The 9872-nt window shown below is 41.7% G+C and overlaps 1 non-coding gene across 1 annotated transcript; it reads left to right on the top strand.

The window, feature by feature from the left end:
* Positions 1-4419: 4419 nt before the first annotated feature.
* On the top strand, positions 4420-4510 carry TRNAY-GUA (transfer RNA tyrosine (anticodon GUA)). Its single transcript is given in 2 exon segments — positions 4420-4456; positions 4475-4510. It is a non-coding gene; the product is annotated as a tRNA-Tyr (tRNA).
* Positions 4511-9872: the final 5362 nt, after the last annotated feature.

The raw sequence follows: 9872 nt of genomic DNA, 5'->3' as shown, positions 1-9872 counted from the left end.
ACTACCAATGTTACTGATACTAGTACTATTACTACTTCTAGTAATAATAATAATGATAACAATAATATACATTCATTTATTATACTTTGTCACAGTTTCCCGCGTTAGCCAGGTAGCGCAAGGAGAAAGACGAAAGAACGGCCCAACCCACCCACATCCACAGGAATATACATAAACGTCCACATACGCACATATACTTACCTATACGTTTCAATGTATACATACATATATATAAATAGATATATAAATGTATACACATGCACATATTCATACATGCTGCCTTCTTCCATTCTCGCCGCCGCCCCGTCACACATGAAATGACACCCCCATCCCCCGCCTGCGCGCGGGGTAGCGCTAGGAAAGGAAAACTAAAGCCACGTTCGTCCACACTCAGACTCAAGCTGTCATGTGTAATGCAACGAAACCACAGCCCCCTTTCCACATCCAGGCCCACAAAGCTTTCCAAGGTTTACCCCAGATGCTTCACATGCTTTGGTTCAATCCACACTGATAGCACGTCGACCCCGGTACACCACATCATTCCAATTCACTCTATTCCTTGCACGCCTTTCACCCTCCAGTATGTTCAGGCCCCGATCGCTCAAAATCTTTTTCACTCCATCCCTCCACCTCTAATTTGGTATCCCACTTCTCCTCGTTCCCTCCACCTCTGACATATATATCCTCTTTATCAATATTTCTTCACTCATTCTCTTCATGTGACCAAACCATTTCAATACACCCTCTTTTGCTCTCTTAGCCGCACTCTTTTTAATACCACACATCTCTCTTACCCTTTCCTTACTCGATCAAACCACTTCACGGCACATATTGTCCTCAAACATCTCATTTCCAACACATCCACCCTCTTCCGCACAACTCTATTCATCGCCCATGCCACACAACCATAAAACATTGTTGGAACCACTATTCCTTTAAACATACACATTTTTGCTTTCCGGGATAACGTTCTCGCCTTCCACACATTCTTCAACGCTCCCAGAACCTTGGCCCCTTCCCCCATCCTGTGACTCACTTCCGCTTCCATTGTTCCATCCGCTGCCAAATCCACTCCCAGATATCTAAAACTCTTCACTTCCTCCAGTTTTTCTCCTTTCAAACTTACTTCTCAATTTAATTGTCCCTCAAACCTACTGAACCTAATAACTTTGCTCTTATTCACATTTACTCTCAGTTTTTATTTTCACACACTTTACTGTACTCAGTCACCAGCTTCTGCAGTTTCTCACACGAATCAGCCACCAGCGCTGTATTATCAGATAACAACAACTGACTCATTTCCCAAGCCCTCTCATCCCCAACAGGCTGCATACTTGCCCCTCTCTCCAAAACTCTTGCATTCACCTCCCTAACAACCCCATTCATAAAAAAATTAAACAGCTATGGAGACATCATACACCCCTGCCGCAAACCGACATTCACTGAGAACCAATCACTTTCCTCTCTTCCAACACGTACACATGCCTTGCTTCCTTGATAAAAGCATTTCACTGCTTCTAGCAACCTACCTCCCACACCATATACTCATAATACACTCCACAGAGCATCTCTATCAACTCTGTCATATGCCTTCTCCAGATCCCTAAATGCTACATACAAATTCATCGCTTTTCTAAGTATTTCTCACATACATTCTTCAAAGTAAACACCTGATCCACACATCCTCTACCACTTCTGAAACCACACTGCTCCTCTCCAATCTGATGTTCTGTATATCCCTTGACCCTCTCAATCAACGCCCTACCATATAATTTCCCTGGAATAGTCAACAAACTTATACATCTGTAATTCGCACACTTACCTTTATGCCCTTTGCCTTTGCACAGTGGCACTATACATGCATTCCGCTAATCCTCAGGTACTTCACCATAAGCCATACATATACTGAATATTCAAATGGCGAATATGAATAATTGATATAAGTTATTTTAGTATTAATATGCCTACTGGAAGCTTAGGCAGTTTCTTTTAAGATAAACACGACTACGACTAAATATTACGTGGGGAAAAAAAATCTCGTTAGTAGATAATCTGTGGACGAATCACACCGTTCGACTCCCTCAGCTTTACAACAGACTGTACAAATATAATATCAGCCAAAAGACACAAGACAGTGCTATTCATAGATGTGTACCCAGCCCGACAGTGCGTCATGGAGGCTGGAATACACCACCAAAATCCAGTGTCATTTCACATCACCGTTACATTATACACTTCACTGTATTTTTCTAGACGTCAGGAATATGCAGATTAGACCTGATAACCTCAGATGAATTACAACCACAGCAGAATATCAGGGAGAAATACACATATACACCAGTCATAATGGACAATCAGACTGGTCATATCAAGAGCTCACCATACTAACAGAGAAAAAAAGTGCACAAAGCATATATCAGACCCCGATAGCACCTGCCAAAAAATGTTTTCTATTCAAGTCGCTAAATTTGTGCAGCGAAGTGCCCCCAAATCTAACCAGTTAAGTCAACCAACAGAGTACCTATGGTGTAAATATGAGCTTAGTTTTAAACTATTAATTGTCTAGCCATATACAGACAAAGCATTTTAGAGTATGGGTGAACGTCACATATTTAGGTAGGAAGTTCATCTCGTGAACAAATCTTGAGTTATTCTTTCAGCAAATGATGTATCTACAGACTGACTCAGGGGTGACGACAAAATGTCCAGCAATGCATCGAGAACTTCAGAGAAATAAGTGATAATCTCATATATGTACGAATAAGTTGGGATGAAAGTGCCAAAAGTGGGTAAAGAAGAAAAAGGAGTAGTACAGCTACAATGAGATCATTATGACTTTTGACAGCCCAGGACAATTGGTTGCATGACGTGTTTGGTTAAGGGAACTGCCCCACCTCAGATAATACCATAACATGGAAGTCATCAACGCCGACATCTCATGAGAACACTCACCTACAAACCTGTAAACGAAGTTTTTTTCTGTCAAACTACGATGATAAGTTTAGAGCATGTAAATGCAGCTACAAATCTTCATGCTTCATGCATAGATTACAGTGGAATGCTCTGCACACGTGCAGACGTTCTGCTACGCACATGAACTTGCGTAAGTAGGGCTTACAGCTGGTGACAGCTACAGGGCTTACAGCTGGTAATAGCCACAGGGCTTACAGCTGGTGACAGCTACAAACTATCATTTGTTTTCATCTTAACAACGAAGTAGCCGGAATGCTAACTACTCCATTCTTTAGCGTAACGACCAATTTTCTCCACAAGTGTATCATCCCTCTTCTTGTCTGTATAGTCTTTGTTACTTCCATCCCTACAACCCTACAACTTGATATTGACGAAATCATCTTTATTATTTTCTTTATATCATTTGGTTTTAAAAGAGATTATGCAGCTGGGTTGCCTCTTTCACACAAGAATCTTCGCTGTTAGAGCCATAAACATCAAAACTTGTAGTAGTATGTATGAGTCATAGACAAGTGGTAAAGATATGTACCATACACAGGAAGGGTTGAAAATTCTTTTAAATGAGTCAAGTGTTACTAGCCTGTGGGAAAACTGCCTCTCACACATCAGACGCCATACACTGAAAGCAAAGTAATTACTCCCGTCTCGTCCGTCACAGGAACAGGGGTGCTTCCACGCGCGGCTTAACCCGTCTTTTAGCTATGACCACAAATACAAACGAATCTATTATTAACAAAAAAATCATGAATACTGAAATTATTACCACAGAGCACCGGAAGACAAGAAACTACTTGATAGATTTTCATGTATTAAGTGAAACAGCCAAATATTCAAAACCCCCCAGATCCTATGTCAGAAGTGTGGACTTAGTGTCACACGAAGATCTGGAATATCATCATCTCAGACATTGGCCTCGATCACAGGAAAACAGTGTTAATCCTTACTGGAGTTACGATGTGACTGATAGTGAACACAGGCAACCGTAATAAAAAGAAAGAACGCCATTTCCGGCCTCTTCGATCAGCTATTAACATTCTCGACGCTCAGAAAGCGACGCTCGGTGAAGACCAGGTGTATCGGAGGTTCAACAATTGAGAGACAAAAGATTGGCTTTGGAACTTAATGAATAATGCTTGATGTCGAGTCATTCTGGTGCTAAGGATGGGACTAGATTTATACTTGCGAAGACGTTGTCGAAACGAGGCAAGTCCATGAATTTAAGTGTTATGCATCAGGACAGAAATACGAAATATCAAAGCAATAAAGAAGTAAGGGAGTTTACGTGTGAAACGCTCATCGAGCAAAACACGAGAAGCCCCACACACGATAATTCTTCCATTAAAAGCCACCCGGCACCTTAAAAATCCTCCCACCACTCCTAACTCAACAACACAAAATCGACAGTTTCCAAAAATATTTTCGTACAAACTGCTCTACTTTCCTCATCCTTCGATAGCTCAGTTGGTAGAGCGGTGGACTGTAGTTGGAATCTTAAACAGACATCCATAGGTCGCTGGTTCGAATCTGGCTCGAAGGATATACTATTCATGACACAACTGTCGTCACAGCCAAGGATTAATTTTCTGTGAGGTTATGTACACGTTCCTATTACTGCTAACGACTCTCTGGATCCTCCATTATCCGTTAACCTTTAACTTTGGCAAAACTTTTTTGCTACATTTAATACAAAAGCACTATCAGTATACACATATAAAGATGAATAAATTTCACATTCTACACAACTCAAAGTGGGAAATTCACGACAAATCTCAACAATAAGCTTCAGTGACTCTCTCTCTCTCTCTCTCTCTCTCTCTCTCTCTCTCTCTCTCTCTCTCTCTCTCTCTCTCTCTCTCTCTCTCTCTCTCTCTCTCTCTCTCTCTTTGTATATATATATATATATATATATATATATATATATATATATATATATATATATATATATATATATATATATATATAAATATATATATATATATATTTGGATGGTATTGCAGTGGAATTTATTAAAAAAGGGGGTGACTGTATTGTTGACTGGTTGGTAAGGTTATTTAATGTATGTATGACTCATGGTGAGGTGCCTGAGGATTGGCGGAATGCGTGCATAGTGCCATTGTACAAAGGCAAAGGGGATAAGAGTGAGTGCTCAAATTACAGAGGTATAAGTTTGTTGAGTATTCCTGGTAAATTATATGGGAGGGTATTGATTGAGAGGGTGAAGGCATGTACAGAGCATCAGATTGGGGAAGAGCAGTGCGGTTTCAGAAGTGGTAGAGGATGTGTGGATCAGGTGTTTGCTTTGAAGAATGTATGTGAGAAATACTTAGAAAAGCAAATGGATTTGTATGTAGCATTTATGGATCTGGAGAAGGCATATGATAGAGTTGATAGAGATGCTCTGTGGAAGGTATTAAGAATATATGGTGTGGGAGGCAAGTTGTTAGAAGCAGTGAAAAGTTTTTATCGAGGATGTAAGGCATGTGTACGTGTAGGAAGAGAGGAAAGTGATTGGTTCTCAGTGAATGTAGGTTTGCGGCAGGGGTGTGTGATGTCTCCATGGTTGTTTAATTTGTTTATGGATGGGGTTGTTAGGGAGGTAAATGCAAGAGTCCTGGAAAGAGGGGCAAGTATGAAGTCTGTTGGGGATGAGAGAGCTTGGGAAGTGAGTCAGTTGTTGTTCGCTGATGATACAGCGCTGGTGGCTGATTCATGTGAGAAACTGCAGAAGCTGGTGACTGAGTTTGGTAAAGTGTGTGGAAGAAGAAAGTTAAGAGTAAATGTGAATAAGAGCAAGGTTATTAGGTACAGTAGGGGTGAGGGTCAAGTCAATTGGGAGGTGAGTTTGAATGGAGAAAAACTGGAGGAAGTGAAGTGTTTTAGATATCTGGGAGTGGATCTGTCAGCGGATGGAACCATGGAAGCGGAAGTGGATCATAGGGTGGGGGAGGGGGCGAAAATTTTGGGAGCCTTGAAAAATGTGTGGAAGTCGAGAACATTATCTCGGAAAGCAAAAATGGGTATGTTTGAAGGAATAGTGGTTCCAACAATGTTGTATGGTTGCGAGGCGTGGGCTATGGATAGAGTTGTGCGCAGGAGGATGGATGTGCTGGAAATGAGATGTTTGAGGAAAATGTGTGGTGTGAGGTGGTTTGATCGAGTAAGTAACGTAAGGGTAAGAGAGATGTGTGGAAATAAAAAGAGCGTGGTTGAGAGAGCAGAAGAGGGTGTTTTGAAATGGTTTGGGCACATGGAGAGAATGAGTGAGGAAAGATTGACCAAGAGGATATATGTGTCGGAGGTGGAGGGAACGAGGAGAAGAGGGAGACCAAATTGGAGGTGGAAAGATGGAGTGAAAAAGATTTTGTGTGATCGGGGCCTGAACATGCAGGAGGGTGAAAGGAGGGCAAGGAATAGAGTGAATTGGAGCGATGTGGTATACAGGGGTTGACATGCTGTCAGTGGATTGAATCAAGGCATGTGAAGCGTCTGGGGTAAACCATGGAAAGCTGTGTAGGTATGTATATTTGCGTGTGTGGACGTGTGTATGTACATGTGTATGGGGGGGGGGGGGGTGGGCCATTTCTTTCGTCTGTTTCCTTGCGCTACCTCGCAAACGCGGGAGACAGCGACAAAGTATAAAAAAAAAAAAAAAAAAAAAAAATATATATATATATATATATATATATATATATATATATATATATATATATATATATATATATATATATGTTTTATCATTATCATTTTGCTTTGTCGCTGTCTCCCGCGTTAGCGAGGTAGCGCAAGGAAACAGACGAAAGAATGGCCCAACCCACTCACATACACATGTACATACATACACATCCACACACGCAAATATACATACCTATAAATCTCAACGTATATATTCTATGTACACACACAGACATATAAATATATGCACATGTACATAATTCATACTGTCTGCCTTTATTCATTCCTATCGCCACCCCGCCACACATGAAATAACAACCCCCTCCCCCCTTATGTGCGCGAGGTAGCGCTAGGAAGACAACAAAGGCACCATTCGTTCACACTCAGTCTCTAACTGTCATGTAACAATTCACCGAAACCACAGCTCCCTTTCCACATCCAGGACCCACAGAACTTTCCATGGTTTACCCCAGACGCTTCACATGCCCTGATTCGATCCATGACAGCACGTCGACCCCGGCAAACCACATCGTTCCAATTCACTCTATTCCTTCCACGCCTTTCACCCTCCTGCATGTTCAGGCCCCGATCACTCAAAGTCTTTTTCACTCCATCTTTCCAACTCCAATTTGGTCTTCCACTTCTCCTCATTCCCTCCACCTCTGACACATATATCCTCTTTGTCAATCTTTCCTCACTCATTCTCTCCATGCGACCAAACCATTTCAAAACACCCTCTTCTGCTCTCTCAACTACACTCTTTTTGTTACCACACATCTCTCTTACCCTATTATTACTTACTCGATCAAACCACCTAACACCACATATTGTCCTCAAATATCTCATTTCAAGCACATTCACCCTCCTGGGCACAACTCTATCCATAGCCCACGCCTCGCAACCATACAACATTATTGGAACCACTATTCCTTCAAACAAGCCCATTTTTGCTTTCCGAAATAATGTTCTCGGCTTCCACACATTCTTCAAGGCTCACAGAATTTTCGCCCCTTCTCCCCACCCTATGATTAACTTCTGCTTCCATTGTTCCATCCGCTGCCAAAACCACTCCCAGATATCTAAAACACTTCACTTCCTCCAGTTTTTCTCCATTCTAACTTACCTCCCAGTTGACTTGTCCTTGAACCCTAATGTACCTAATAACCTTGCTCTTATTCACATTTACTCTCAACTTTCTTCTTTCACACAATTTAACAAACTCAGTCATCAGCTTCTGCAGTTTCTCACATGAATCAGCCAACACGCTGTATCATCAGCGAACAACAACTGACTCACTTCCCAAGCTCTCTCATCCACAACAGACTGCATACTTGCCCCTCTTTCCAAAACCCTTGCATTCACCTCCCTAACAACCCCATCCATAAACAAATCAAACAACCATGGAGACATCACACACCCCCTGCCGCAAACCTACATTCACTGAGAACCAATCACTTTCCTCTCTTCCTACACGTACACATACCTTACATCCTCGATAAAAACTTTTCACTGCTTCTAACAACTTGCCTCCCACACCATATATTCTTCATACATTCCACAGAGCATCTCTATCAACTCTATCATATGCCTTCTCCAGATCCATAAATGCTACATACAAATCCATTTGCTTTTCTAAATATTTCTCACATATTTTCTTCAAAGCAAACACCTGATCCACATATCCTCTGCTACTTCTGAAACCACACTGCTCTTCCCCAATCTGATGCTCTGTACATGCCTTCACCCTCTCAATCAATACCCTCCCATATAATTTACCAGGAATACTCAACAAACTTATACCTCTGTAATTTGAGCACTCACCTTTGTCCCCTTTGCCTTTGTACAATGGCACTATGCAAGCATTCCGCCAATCCTCACGCACCTCACCATGAATCATACATATATGAAATAACCTTCCCAACCAGTCAACAATACAGTCACCCTCTTTTTTAATAAATTCCACTGCAATGCCATTCAAACCCGCTGCCTTGCCGGCTTTCATCTTCCGGAAAGCTTTTACTACCTCTTCTCTGTTTACCAAGTCATTCTCCCTAACCCTCTCACTTTGCACACCACCTCGACCAAAACACCCTATATCTGCCACTCTATCATCATACACATTCAACAAACCTTCAAAATACTCACTCCATCTCCTCACATCACCACTGCTTGTTATCACCTCCCCATTAGACCCTTTCACTGAAGTTCCCATCTGTTCCCTTGTCTTACGCACTTTATTTACCTTCTTCCAAAACATCTTTTTATTCTCCCTAAAATTTAATGATACTCTCTCACCCCAACTCTCATTTGCCTTCTTTTTCACCTCTTGCACCTTTCTCTTGACCTCCTGCCTCTTTCTTTTATACATCTCCCACTCATTTGCATTATTTCCCTGCAAAGATCGCCCAAATGCCTCTCTCTTCTCTTTCACTGATAATCTTACTTATTCATCCCACCACTCACTACCCTTTCTAATCTGCCCACCTCCCACGCTTCTCATGCCACAAGAATCTTTTGCACAAGCCATCACTGCTTTCCTAAATACATCCCATTCCTCCCCCACTCCCCTTACGTCCTTTGTTCTCACCTTTTTCCATTCTGTACTCAGTCTCTCCTGGTACTTCCTCACACAAGTCTCCTTCCCAAGCTCACTTACTCTCACCACTCTCTTCACCCCAACATTCTCTCGTCTTTTCTGAAAACCTCTACAAATCTTCACCTTTGCCTCCACAAGATAATGATAAGACATCCCTCCACTTGCACCTCTCAGCACATTAACATCCAAACGTCTCTCTTTCGCGCGCCTTTTAATCAACGTGTAATCCAATAACGCTCTCTGGCCATCACTCCTACTTACATACGTATACTTATGTATATTTCTCTTTTTAAACCAGGTATTCCCAATCACCAGTTCCTTTTCAGCACATAAATCTACAAGCTCTTCACCATTTCCATTTACAACACTGAACACCCCATGTATACCAATTATTCCCTCAACTGCCACATTACTCACCTTTTCATTCAAATCACCTATCACTATAAAACGGTCTTGTGCATCAAAACCACTAACACAGTCACTCAGCTGCTCCCAAAACACTTGCCTCTCATGCTCTTTCTTCTCATGTCCAGGTACATATGCACCAATAATCACCCATCTCTCTCCAACAACTTTCAGTTTTACCCATATCAATCTAGAGTTTGCTTTCTTACACTCTATCACATACTCC

Source organism: Panulirus ornatus, chromosome 12 (assembly GCF_036320965.1).
Source record: "Panulirus ornatus isolate Po-2019 chromosome 12, ASM3632096v1, whole genome shotgun sequence".
Lineage (NCBI taxonomy): Eukaryota > Metazoa > Arthropoda > Malacostraca > Decapoda > Palinuridae > Panulirus > Panulirus ornatus.
The sequence above is the reverse complement of the archived record's forward strand: the minus strand, read 5'-3'. Positions and strand labels throughout refer to the sequence as shown.